This window comes from Lampetra fluviatilis, chromosome 2 (assembly GCF_964198595.1).
Source record: "Lampetra fluviatilis chromosome 2, kcLamFluv1.1, whole genome shotgun sequence".
In the NCBI taxonomy this organism is placed as follows: Eukaryota; Metazoa; Chordata; class Hyperoartia; order Petromyzontiformes; family Petromyzontidae; genus Lampetra; species Lampetra fluviatilis.
The window spans coordinates 25,956,826-25,970,446 of NC_136276.1; the positions used below are offsets into that span (position 1 = coordinate 25,956,826).

The 13,621-nt window shown below is 51.6% G+C and overlaps 1 protein-coding gene across 1 annotated transcript in view; it reads left to right on the plus strand.

Moving 5' to 3' along the window:
* The window catches only part of LOC144944630 (collectin-10-like), a 484,828-nt gene that overhangs the window by 200,416 nt on the left and 270,791 nt on the right, over positions 1-13,621 (plus strand). The window lies entirely within an intron of this gene.

The following is a 13,621-nucleotide window of genomic DNA, read 5'->3' on the forward strand; positions in this document are numbered from 1 at the left end:
TGAGACGACAGCTCAGGTGAGAATGTAAAACGACAGCTCAGCTGTGAATGTGAAACGACAGCTCAGCTGTGAATGTGAGACGACAGCTCAGGTGTGAATGTGAAACGACAGCTCAGGTGTGAATGTAAGACGACAGCTCAGGTGTGAATGTGAGACGACAGCTCAGGTGTGAATGTAAGACGACAGCTCAGGTGTGAATGTAAGATGACAGCTCAGGTGTGAATGTGAGACGACAGCTCAGGTGTGAATGTAAGACGACAGCTCAGCTGTGAATGTGAAACGACAGCTCAGGTGTGAATGTGAAACGACAGCTCAGGTGTGAATGTAAGACGACAGCTCAGGTGTGAATGTAAGACGACAGCTCAGGTGTGAATGTGAGACGACAGCTCAGGTGTGAATGTAAGACGACAGCTCAGCTGTGAATGTTAAACGACAGCTCAGGTGTGAATGTGAAACGACAGCTCAGGTGTGAATGTGAGACGACAGCTCAGGTGTGAATGTGAGACGACAGCTCAGCTGTGAATGTGAAACGACAGCTCAGCTGTGAATGTAAGACGACAGCTCAGCTGTGAATGTGAAACGACAGCTCAGATGTGAATGTAAGACGACAGCTCAGGTGTGAATGTGAAACGACAGCTCAGCTGTGAATGTGAGACGACAGCTCAGGTGTGAATGTGAAACGACAGCTCAGCTGTGAATGTGAAACGACAGCTCAGCTGTGAATGTGAGACGACAGCTCAGGTGTGAATGTGAGACGACAGCTCAGGTGTGAATGTGAAACGACAGCTCAGCTGTGAATGTCAGACGACAGCTCAGGTGTGAATGTGAGACGACAGCTCAGCTGTGAATGTGAGACGACAGCTCAGGTGTGAATGTGAAATGACAGCGCAGGTGTGAATGTGAGACGACAGCTCAGGTGTGAATGTGAAAAGACAGCTCAGGTGTGAATGTAAGACGACAGCTCAGGTGTGAATGTGAAACGACAGCTCAGGTGTGAATGCAAGACGACAGCTCAGGTGTGAATGTAAGACGACAGCTCAGGTGTGAATGTGAAACGACAGCTCAGGTGTGAATGTGAGACGACAGCTCAGGTGTGAATGTGAGACGACAGCTCAGCTGTGAATGTGAAACGACAGCTCAGCTGTGAATGTAAGACGACAGCTCAGCTGTGAATGTGAAACGACAGCTCAGATGTGAATGTAAGACGACAGCTCAGGTGTGAATGTGAAACGACAGCTCAGCTGTGAATGTGAGACGACAGCTCAGGTGTGAATGTGAAACGACAGCTCAGCTGTGAATGTGAAACGACAGCTCAGCTGTGAATGTGAGACGACAGCTCAGGTGTGAATGTGAGACGACAGCTCAGGTGTGAATGTGAAACGACAGCTCAGCTGTGAATGTGAGACGACAGCTCAGGTGTGAATGTGAGACGACAGCTCAGCTATGAATGTGAGACGACAGCTCAGGTGTGAATGTGAAATGACAGCGCAGGTGTGAATGTGAGACGACAGCTCAGGTGTGAATGTGAAAAGACAGCTCAGGTGTGAATGTAAGACGACAGCTCAGGTGTGAATGTGAAACGACAGCTCAGGTGTGAATGCAAGACGACAGCTCAGGTGTGAATGTAAGACGACAGCTCAGGTGTGAATGTGAGACGACAGCTCAGGTGTGAATGTGAGACGACAGCTCAGGTGTGAATGTAAGATGACAGCTCAGGTGTGAATGTGAAACGACAGTTCAGGTGTGAATGTGAAACGACAGCTCAGGTGTGAATGTAAGACGACAGCTCAGGTGTGAATGTGAAACGACAGCTCAGGTATGAATGAAAGACGACAGCTCAGGTGTGAATGTGAGACGACAGCTCAGGTGTGAATGTAAGACAACAGCTCAGGTGAATGTAAGACGACAGCTCAGGTGTGAATGTGAAACGACAGCTCAGGTGTGAATGTAAGACGACAGCTCAGGTGTGAATGTGAGACGACAGCTCAGGTGTGAATGTAAGACGACAGCTCAGGTGTGAATGTAAGATGACAGCTCAGGTGTGAATGTGAGAAAACAGCTCAGGTGTGAATGTAAGACGACAGCTCAGCTGTGAATGTGAAACGACAGCTCAGGTGTGAATGTGAAACGACAGCTCAGGTGTGAATGTAAGACGACAGCTCAGGTGTGAATGTAAGACGACAGCTCAGGTGTGAATGTGAGACGACAGCTCAGGTGTGAATGTAAGACGACAGCTCAGCTGTGAATGTTAAACGACAGCTCAGGTGTGAATGTGAAACGACAGCTCAGGTGTGAATGTGAGACGACAGCTCAGGTGTGAATGTGAGACGACAGCTCAGCTGTGAATGTGAAACGACAGCTCAGCTGTGAATGTAAGACGACAGCTCGGCTGTGAATGTGAAACGACAGCTCAGATGTGAATGTAAGACGACAGCTCAGGTGTGAATGTGAAACGACAGCTCAGCTGTGAATGTGAGACGACAGCTCAGGTGTGAATGTGAAACGACAGCTCAGCTGTGAATGTGAAACGACAGCTCAGCTGTGAATGTGAGACGACAGCTCAGGTGTGAATGTGAGACGACAGCTCAGGTGTGAATGTGAAACGACAGCTCAGCTGTGAATGTGAGACGACAGCTCAGGTGTGAATGTGAGACGACAGCTCAGCTGTGAATGTGAGACGACAGCTCAGGTGTGAATGTGAAATGACAGCGCAGTTGTGAATGTGAGACGACAGCTCAGGTGTGAATGTGAGACGACAGCTCAGGTGTGAATGTGAGACGACAGCTCAGGTGTGAATGTGAGACGACAGCTCAGCTGTGAATGTAAGACAACAGCTCAGGTGTGAATGTGAGACGACAGCTCAGGTGTGAATGTGAAACGACAGCTCAGGTGTGAATGTGAGACGACAGCTCAGGTGTGAATGTAAGACGACAGCTCAGGTGTGAATGTGAAACGACAGCTCAGGTGTGAATGTGAGACGACAGCTCAGGTGTGAATGTGAGACGACAGCTCAGGTGTGAATGTGAGACGACAGCTCAGGTGTGAATGTGAGACGACAGCTCAGGTATGAATGTGAGACGACAGCTCAGGTGTGAATGTAAGACGACAGCTCAGGTGTGAATGTGAGACGACAGCTCAGGTGTGAATGTAAGACGACAGCTCACGTCTTCCTATTGCCCTCGTCCCCGCCGTCTAACGCGGACTTTCACCGACCACACACGAACCCGACCGAGCGACTCTCACGCGGGCAACTTTGACGAGGGCCACGTGGAAGGCGCCATCATGTTTCCAACGTAGCTGTGTGGTGGGGGGGGGGTAAAAAAAATCGCATTGCAATCCATTTGACCGCATGCAAATAAATTTGACCATACTTCACCTCGCTGGTCGGTGCGAATTGTGTGTGCAACAGCAATTGATTGGGCGTAGTCCCGCAGCAGCCGATATAGTTGTTCGTGGCAGTGGTGACCCATCCCCCACTGCCCAGGTTCACGCCTGCTTAGCTTCATCAGATCTGAACGAGACGACCGTGCGCGCCTGAATTCCGGCCGTGTGGATGCACCTCGCGTGTTTCCCGATGTCTTTAGAGTGGGGAGCGCTCGTGCAGCGGGTTAGCGCGATGAGCTACAAACCCGGCGCACTCCGAGTTCGATTCACGCTCACGTCCAATACCAGTGACGATGGTGTTATCTGAAACCGGTCTTGGGCCTCCCCTGGGTCGACTCAGCTTAAAAAATGAGTGGCTGGTGCGGTGTGTGTAGTAAACATCGCCAGTGGGGAGACACAGACACGGCCGGGCTTGGTGTTGGCCACCCACCCCTCGTGTGCCGTGACGGCCTTCAAGGGTGCTGCTCGCTAACAGCACTTGCCCCAACAGACTGTTAAGGCTACACAGGGGGGGGGGGGCGGAATCTTTGTCTTTGTCTTAGAGTGAGTGGTGGAGATGTGCGGACGGGAGGAGTAGGGAGGGGGTTGGTGGCAGGGCACGCATCCCTCCCACGCGCTGCGTCATTCGCGGGCGGTGCACGAACGCCGGTTCCCTCGTCCCACGCGCGAGCCGCCCCCATCACGACAACGACGACGATCAATGACGACGATGCCGCCTGCCAGCAGGCTCCGCTTGCACGTGGCCCGGCTGCCCACCGTCGGCTTGCCCACTGTGCAAAGCAAGCTCCGTCATACGGCAGAGAGGAGGCTGCGGCGGCATTTGTTGAGGTCACCGACTCCAACGTTTAAAGTCAACGCACGTCGCGTTATTTTCTTTTGGTTTGGTGTTGTTAAAAGAGCTGTCTGTACACAAACTATAAATCGCGTTAAAATACTTGAATGTAATACATACAGTGCGAGCAACGGCGCATGTTCTTTGGACACTCACCGTCCGTCCCTCCAGCCAGCCAAACTTTTTTTTCTGATCTCGTCCAATTTATCGCACCTTCGATGAGCACGGTTGGCTACGTATGGGGCGAACAAAGCGCATCATACATTGACGAAGTGTCGTGGGAGTTGCAGCGATCTCGCAGTGATTCGCGCACCACATAGAGCGGCGATATCGCAACCCTCTGTAAATCCACTGCTAGATGAAGGCCTTTCCCAAGCCGCCGCAATTTCCTCCCCGTCATGCGATGTAAAACAAAATAAACCTGCTCACTGATTGATTTAAATCGCTCCATCTCCCCCCGGTGGACGTTTCGCTCTTTCTCGGCTGCGGACCTATTCCTTGGCTGCCACTCCGTCCTCGTCCTTAACCGGGCACGGGCGATTCATCCCCTTGGAGCGACGTGGCCTGGCCCGGCACTCCACCAAACAGGCGGCGTGATCGATGCCATTCAAACTGAGCGCGTTGCCCCACAGTGCCCGCGTCTCTCGTCGCCGTCTCAGTTCTAAATTCAAGCGTCTGCCCTCGATCGCGGTTGGGCCCCTTCCCCCGCTTGGCTCCTGCCCCTCGACGCCTCCTTCGTCTTCCTAATGCAACGATGCCCGATTACTTCTCAGCCTCCCGGCTCTCTGCCGGAATCACCCCCCACGCCTCGCCCAACTACGACCAGGCGCTTTCACGATCCCCCTCCTTATCTATCACCTATCACCTCTTGTTTTACTGCATCAAAACTACACCACCACTTACGTTCAAAGTATCATCACGCTGTGCACAATCGTTTTATTGCTGTTAAAGCACCTTCGTGAAGGCGCTATATAAATCTCAGCAGGATAAGATGCTACTTTGAACGCTTTGCAGGTTTCGCACACGTTCCATACTCTGCACACTCCCCCCGCCCCCCTCCCATATTCATCCTTGTCCATATCCATCGTTAAAGTGTCCACGCTTCTGATCTACTGCACAGCGGGTTACAGCAGTTCGCGTTCACAAACACCACCAGCAACACTCAAGGTCACTTGCCATTGACTCAAACCGCACGGTCACAAAGCGTTCGACACGATCCACGCGTGTGCACGGATTCGTCTTCCTCGTCCCCCTCGTGCGGATGATCGACACCCACAAACACGATGCGAGCATTGCCGGCACGGCGGGCGGTAGGCATAGTGGGGGGGGACACTGAAGATTGGGGGGGGGTGAACCACGCGGGTCCCTCCATACCTCACCCCACTCACTTCAGTTCCCCCGGTGGGGTGAGCTGAAGGCGTTCCCTGGTGCTGGACGTCTCGCGAGCGAAGGCGGGACTCGTCGCGCGGACGCAGCGTGGTGTGCACGGGAAGTGGTCCGCGTGCACGATATTGGAACGTCAGGAGGAGCCCGCTGAGCGTGGACTCGTATAAAGTGGTCCCACCCGCCGAGAAACTGTCCCGGTTGACTGCAGCAGCAGCATCAGCAGCAACAGCAGGTGGCTGATGGTGGTGGTGGTGAGGCTACCCGCAGAGGACGCGCGAGACGGGAGGAGGGAGATTCCCCAGCAGTTGTCAGCACGCGAGAAAGATGCCACCGCTCCGGGTCACCTCGCAATACCCCGGCCGTTCAAACAAACAATCGCGCAGCAGCAAGTGAAAGCATTAGGGACTACTTCACGCGACGAACGCTGTTGCCATGTGTTAGTTAGTTGCAGTGCGCGTCCGGGGTTTTATCTTGTTGTTTTGTTGTTATTGTTGTTGTTTTAAACCCACGCCGAGCTGGGAAGAGGAACCGTGGTGGGCGCCGCGACGTGGAGCGGGGGGGGTGGGGGAAGGGGGCTGGGGGAGGCTGCACCATGAGGCTGAGCTTCGTGTCGCTCGTTCTGCTGGCGTGGGACTGCGCGCAATGCGCCGCCGCCACCGCCGCTGCCGCCGCCGCCGCTCATGCGCAACGCGCTCACGGCATCATCCCGGCGCGGGGAGGACGGCGCGGGCGAGGTGAGTAGTGGGGAGGCGCGGCACGGCACTCACGCAGACACCAAACACACGCGTGACGGATGCAAACATCGGCAGGCACGCACGGGCGATGTGCTGCTGCTGTTGCCGCTGCTGCGATGGACCGCAGCGCTCTCTCTCTCTCTCGAGCGAAAATTGGACTGCAGCTCTCGGTTCAAATTTGACTGCAGCTTTCGCTCGCTCGCTCTCTCTCGAGCGGCGATGACGATGAGTGGTTTGTCAGGCTTGTTGCTGGTGCCGCGTGTTGTTTCGGCGCGATGTTCCGACGTTTCGCCGGCTGCCTCCACCTGCTCGGCGGTTTCTTCAAGGGGGGAATTAATTTGCCGAAGAAGCTTCCCGCAGCACGTGGAGCGGCGAAACGTCGGGACGTCGCGCCTCAAGGACACGCGGTACGAGCCGACAAACATCGCGGGAGAGCGACGTGAAGGTGGCCACGGCCGGTGGCAAACGCCGCGGTGCGCGAGTTGACGCGTGCACGTGTCCGTGACTTCGTCGTCTCCTCTTGGTGGTGGTGATGGTGGTAATGGTGGTGATGATGGTGGTGGTGGTGGTGGTGATGATGGTAATGGTGGTGATGGTGGTGGTGATGATGGTGGTGGTGGTGATGGTGGTAATGGTGGTGATGATGGTGGTCGTGGTGGTAATGATGGTAATGGTGGTAATGGTGGTGATGATGATGGTGGTGATGATGATTATGGTAATGGTCGTGATGATGGTAATGCTGGTGATGGTGGTAATGGTGGTGATGATGGTAACGGTGGTAATGATGGTAGTGGTGGTGGTGATGGTGGTGATGATGGTAACGGTGGTAATGATGGTAATGGTGGTGATGGTGGTGGTGATGATGGTAATGATGGTATTGGTGGTAATGGTGGTGGTGATGGTGGTGATGATGGTAACGGTGGTAATGATGGTAATGTTGGTGATTCTGGTGGTGACGGTGGTGATGATGGTAATGGTGGTGATGATGGTAATGGTGGTGATGATTGTGATGGGGTGGTGATGGTGGTGACAACGCGACTTGGTGCCGGGAGAAGGAATCTCTGCCGGCGAAGGAGGAGCGAGGTGACCGTGAGTGCGCCTGTCCCGCCAGACCCGAGTACGGCCTTTCCGCTCCTCGATAGGGTATTTGGCCTACTCTTCCATACAAGCCAGACCGTCTTGGAAGAGGTTCTATTATCCCCACCTTACCCCACCACGCGCGACCGACAACGGTACCCACTTACTCCTGATCGACCACTTATTCATGGAGATATCTGACACTGCTGGGAGGAGAGAGAACGGGTGTTGAGGGGGATTTAAGGATGTGTTTGCCGATTCTGCCTCCGCTTTGACCCATCGAGGGCATCGATGACAGCACGCATCGTCCCCGTTGGAGAAAACGTCTCAACTTTGCGCTAGTGGAATTTTAATGGTCGATGGGTTTTTTTGTTTTAGAGAGAGGGAGAGAATTCAACCTTCGCTTCGTCGCCTCCCACACCTCTCCCTCCCCCTCGCCTAAGTGGTTCCTCGTTGTTTTGTCACGGATGGGATGTCGCAAACGCGACGCCGACGCGCAGCGCCTCGACATTTCGTGGCGACGCAATTTCAAGGTCACATTTGACGCTCGCGACTTCTCGACGTTCCACACCGAACTCCCGCGCCGCCTACAGCAGCAGCACGACACGCTCACACACGGCAGATGTGTCACGGACGTTCAGGTGAGACTCAGGCACAACAACAATAACAACAAACGGCAGTTAAGAGCGTCCGTCTTCACAGACGTGTCGTCACGCACTCCCTAACGTGTGTCCGCGATGTCACAAATCTAGTCAAAGACAAAGATCCGCCCGTGTAGCCTGTAACAGACTGTTGGAGAAAGTGCTGTTAGCGAGCACCTTTGAAGGCGAGAAACGGCACACGAGGGGGTGGGTGGCCTACAGCCCGCACGGCCGCCTTTGTCTCCCCAATGGCGATGTTTACACACCGCACCAGGTACTCATTTGAGGCTGAGTCGACCTAGGGGAGGCCCAGGACAAGTTCAGATAATCGTCACTGGTGTTGGTGGCCGTGAGCTGGAATCGAACTCGGGTGGCCGGGTTCTTAGCGCAGCGTAGTGCTAACCGCTACACTGCCGCTCCCAACACAAATTAAGTCACGCACACACACACCCCCACCAAATTGTATAAGACGAAACCCCTAACTTTTGCTTTAGATCGAGTGGAACAAGTGTCCCTTGTAATCAGGAGAATAACGGTACAGTAGAAGTACCTTCATACCTATGAACCTATGGGGTAGTAACGATGCATTGCTACAATTGCCCACATAATATAATTATCGAAATAGCAGTGGCCGAAATGCCTTCACGTTTTAAAAACGCATCTCAATTCAAAGGTGGCTATAGGAGGAATTCGAATCAGGGATTCGCTTTCACGAAGCAATAGAAGGGGAATTTGATAACGATGACCATAATGGTGGTGGTGATGATGACGGCAATTAATTAATATCGAACTCTATACAACGTTCTGGATGTCGTCCCGATGTAAAAATGTTGGGCCTCGTGAGATATGCGATCCAGGGTTGTCATCTGACCAGCTGTGTCTACGGTAGCAGCGAGCAAGCTCGCAATGACTAGGTTGAGAGTTCGAGTTCTGTTTGGGGATTACCTCCCCTCGTCATCATCCCTCTGGTATTGATAAAAAGGCTGCTCGTCCCGAGCTGTCAATGCTCTGATACGTGTGGAATTGTCTTTGTACTGTTCGCCTATTGGCGTTCTCTGGTCTGACGCTGGTGGTGAGACTAGGCCACAAAGAAGGCTCTTTCTGGTGTAGGCCAATCAGTTTGAAATACATTGCACATCTTATCAGAACATGTTTGCATGTTCACCACAAGCACGCGTGGTTAGTGCAGACTTGATTCCTTGCAAAAGGTTCATATTTGGTGTTTGAACATCTGAACACCTCACGTTGTATTTCCAGAAAGGGTAAAAACTATTCTCATTTCTCATGAGTACCACTTTGTGGGCAAGTCACCAATGGTTGTCCCATAGATAGACTCGTCTCCTGTCATAGCAATGTGACATTCACACCACTGGTCCACGACTCTGAACAGGGATTTGAGCAACAAAACATGTAACTCTTCACAGTCAGGTCGCATGTGGTGGCGTGGGGGGGGGGTAAAGTGTGGTGGGGTAACTCCCTTTTCTTTTCACACGTCAGGCTAGCGTGGAAGAGTAGGCCAAATACCATCGAAAGGGGCTGTCTAAGAGACCACCTTTAGTGAAGGCCCTTCCGCCAGCAGTCGTCCCGAGCGGGGGATTCGAGGGCTGGAAAGACCGTTTACCCACACAGCGTTAAGCTGCACACGAACTACATTTGAACGTATTGGCGGTATATCGGTGCACCGTATTGAAAACAAAAAAGCGAAATTGTCGCAATAATTATTATTCGCAAACTACCGTCAGAAAATATTGTGGTGTGGTCCTACGTCAAAATATGTTCTGGTGATGTCGAAGGCGGAACGTTTATACGAGCGGCTGAACGCGAAGCTTCGCAGTCTGTCGCCGTATAGCAGCACCCAGCCTGATGACCATTGCCTGCTCCGTGTTCCAAAGGCAACATTTGATTCGTGCCCTAGACTCGGAACGAATCGGTTCCTCGATTCATTTCCGGAATCATTCCTTGGCGGATGGTGGCATCACAAGATTACGACTCGTGGTGGCGTCACCGCCCCGAGTTCGAATGGTGAAGCAGCTGCTGCTGTGGCATCAAAGTGCAATATCTGATGGAGAGTCCTGCAGCTCACTCAGGGGCAAACAGCGACTTCGTCAGACTATTTGATGAGGACCGGCGTCTTGGTACGCTGAACCCGGTGTTGATGTTACGCTGCACCGGTGTGCCGCCAATGCGTCCATTTGATCATCTTCCCTTTGAAATGCTCCAACACCTCTGGCACAGAGGCCACTGGCACCAAGCTCAAACTGCATCGGCTCCCGCGCTGTGGGGGTGATCTATGAAACGCGGTTGGCAGGTATACATTGTGAAGTCGCTTGTTAAAGGCAGTCCCATCGTGGGAGACGAGGCGCTAACTCAAACATGCCTGGGCCGATTTGGTTCGGTGCAATGATTTTTCAAAGCAGAAGATGTCCCAAATCCGGCGCGGTGCATTTGAACACCAAGCGTTGCATGTGCCGATGAAAGGTGACCTCACATTTGGTTTATTCACAGCGAGTATATAAATGCACCGTCCATTGTAAACCACAACAACAAATCTAGACAGCATTCAAACATCCTCTACTGGACTGACTTTGGCTTTTTGAGTATTGCCAGATGAGAGCGTAATGTATTTGAGCTCGTGTACAAGGATGTGTTTGGTTGTTCTTCACATTGGTGATTGCATAATGCTATTGGATTGTTTAAATTAAATACATTTAACGAGCTATTGGTTTTGTCACTGACCCGGCATCACTCTTGCACACGAGACGATTCTGCTCTTGAGTTCTCGCCCGGTCAAACTAAATGAACTTCAACTTGAACTTCATGAACATCTGTTTTCGTTTTAACCGGCCCGTGGCTCCCCTCCGTTACCCTAGATAATCTGAAGTTAACGGTCACAAACGAACCACAGAAACTTGCTGATCTCGTCAAGGAGCGTAAACCACCACGCCAACTCTGGTCATCCTCGCAGCAGCGGCTTTTGGCTGCTGGCCATCTAACAAAGACGGTGGTCACTGCATCGCGCGCTTTCAGATGCGCTTCTGCAGCCGTCTGGAACGCTCTTCCGGCATTAGTAAGCCACTGGGAGCTATGCGCTTTTAAATCATCTATGTTGAAATCGCATTTCTTCACAACTGATGTTTGTGTTTATTTCGTTGTCCTTCCCTCGCACCTCTGATAAGCACAGTTGTCTATGTACGGTGCGAAAAAAGTGCAACATACATTGTATCGTAATTGAGTCATTTTTGTATCAAGGCTCGTTTTCAGGAGGGTCCTGCACTGGAATATTTGTCCTTGCCATGAATGAGTGTTCGGTTTGTGAAAGTGATACCAGTAAATGCAATGAACGGGAGGATAAATGTCAGGAAGCCAGTAAATGGTGTGAGTGAGTGATTCATGGTTTTCAGTGAAAGATTTGGGCCTCAATATCCAGGATAAAACATTAAGGACCCATGCACAGGGGTTGAAAACCAACATAACAAGGAGATACTTTTGTTCGAATCCGGTAAAAACAAATCCTCAATATTTCTATAGCCGCAATGCACTGTGGGTGAATACGAGACGGTGGTAGTTCCTGAATGAGTCACGTGCGGCTCCGGAACTGCAGGTTGCCGACCCCGGCCCATGTAGATCCATTGTTACGAAATGCGGTGAAAAAATATAGTGGAATTCTGACTTGCTTTGTTCCAAAGTATGTCCAGTTGGGTCATGAATATAGTTTTATGGTTTTTCCACGATTATATCATGAACGGGTTGACTTTTTCCGTGAGTAGTAAAATGTGGAAGGCACCCTGACAGCCCACGCCTGACAACACAGAGCTCGACTTGGTGGACTTAGAACAAAGAAGAATATCATAATGAGTCTCCCATGTCGATGAGATGTTGCCGTGCGAAGCCCTTGTTTTTTGGAGATATTTCACGACTGCTATCAGCCAAACATTTGTCCATCTTTAAGTTATCAACAGATATCGGAAAACAAGCAGCGTTGAGCCTGGATAGCGCTCTGATGGGCGACCTCCATGTACAGCAGGGCGTTATAGGCTGCTGCTGCTGCTGCGGGGATATGTAGTGGGCAGGAGGGGGCAAAGCAGGGAAATTAACTTTGCCTACTGTGCTCCACGTCTATGCTCTCCACCTTCGCCAGCCCACAATAACCAGAGTGGTGAAGTATGGTTGAAATAACCCCAACGCTCTCCCAAGCATACAGATAAAACTATACTAAACACTTTATTTTTATTTTACCAGGTTAGACCCATTGAGCTATATAGATCTTTTTCAGAATGACGTGGCCACAAACGATAGTTCAACGAAGTGGCTTATCACGTGGAAATGTATAGCAGCCAAAAATACTCAAAAACGCGTGTTTCTAAATGTGGAGGGAAAAACCGGAGGGCCTGGAGAAAAATCCACGCGGCCACGGGGAAAGAGAGAGAACGTGCAGATTCCAAATATACAGCAGGCGTCAGGATCGGGGTCGAACTCAAGACCTCCTGTATACCTGGCGAAGTAGTTAACATCCAGCCACCATACGGTCCTCATTCTGCAGAAGATTGGCAAAAGCTTGTACTTGCCCATGTCCATAAATAAGGTAATTTTAAACACCTGAACACTATAACAGTTCATCGATTGTCATGGCATTTGGTAATCCATCTTCAATGTAATGTGCTTTTCACACCACTCCTATATTAGCCAAAAGCAGCTATTCATTTCTTCCCCGAATTTTTTTGCAGGTCCCTGGTTGACTGGGGTAGGTACACGTTTTGGTAGTCACAGACGTAGTGGGCGCCACGGTGGCAAGATGTTAACAACCTCGCCTGGTATGCCGGGGGGTGTGGGTTCGATCCCGACCCTGACGCCTGCTGTATATTTGGAGTTTGCATCTCGCTGTTCCTGTGGCCGCGTGGATTTGTCCTGGGTCCTCCGGGTTTTCCCTCCACATTTGTGGCTATATATAGCTCAGTGGGCCTTGCCTGGAAAATAATGTTCATAGTTCATAGTTTAAATAAATAGTTTCGTTTCATAGCGAGACATATACTGAATGTGGTGTGCATACATATTTCCGGAGGGACTTCTCCATCACTGTTCATGAAGGCATCTTCATCATCAGCAGCATCCTTGGTCAATCCGCTGCTAGATGGAGGGCCTCTCCAAGCCGCCGCCATCACTCACCATGCCGCGATGCAAGCTTATTTCATCGCTCCATCTCCGCAGTCAGCGTCCACTCGGATGCTCTCCGGTGGACATAAGCAGCGCCTAATTGAGACGTAGTCTCAATGAGATGCTGCACAGAAGTCGTGGGCTTCGGCGTTTTATAGGGAGAGGTGGTCAGTTAGAGTGGACGGGGGGGGGGGAAGTCTTGAGCCTGGACTTGAATGGGAGGGGGGGGATTTGTTGAAGACTGCGGGCGCAGGAGAATATAACACACCACAGTTCAACCACAATTGTGCCCATGTCTATGATGTAACTACGAGGCCGTGGTGGTTAAAGCGCCCAGCTCACGGTCAAACAGTCGCGAGCTCAACTCTGGGTAGGGGGTAAAGTTTTGGTAATTCCACCCTTTCCAACTCGTCTAG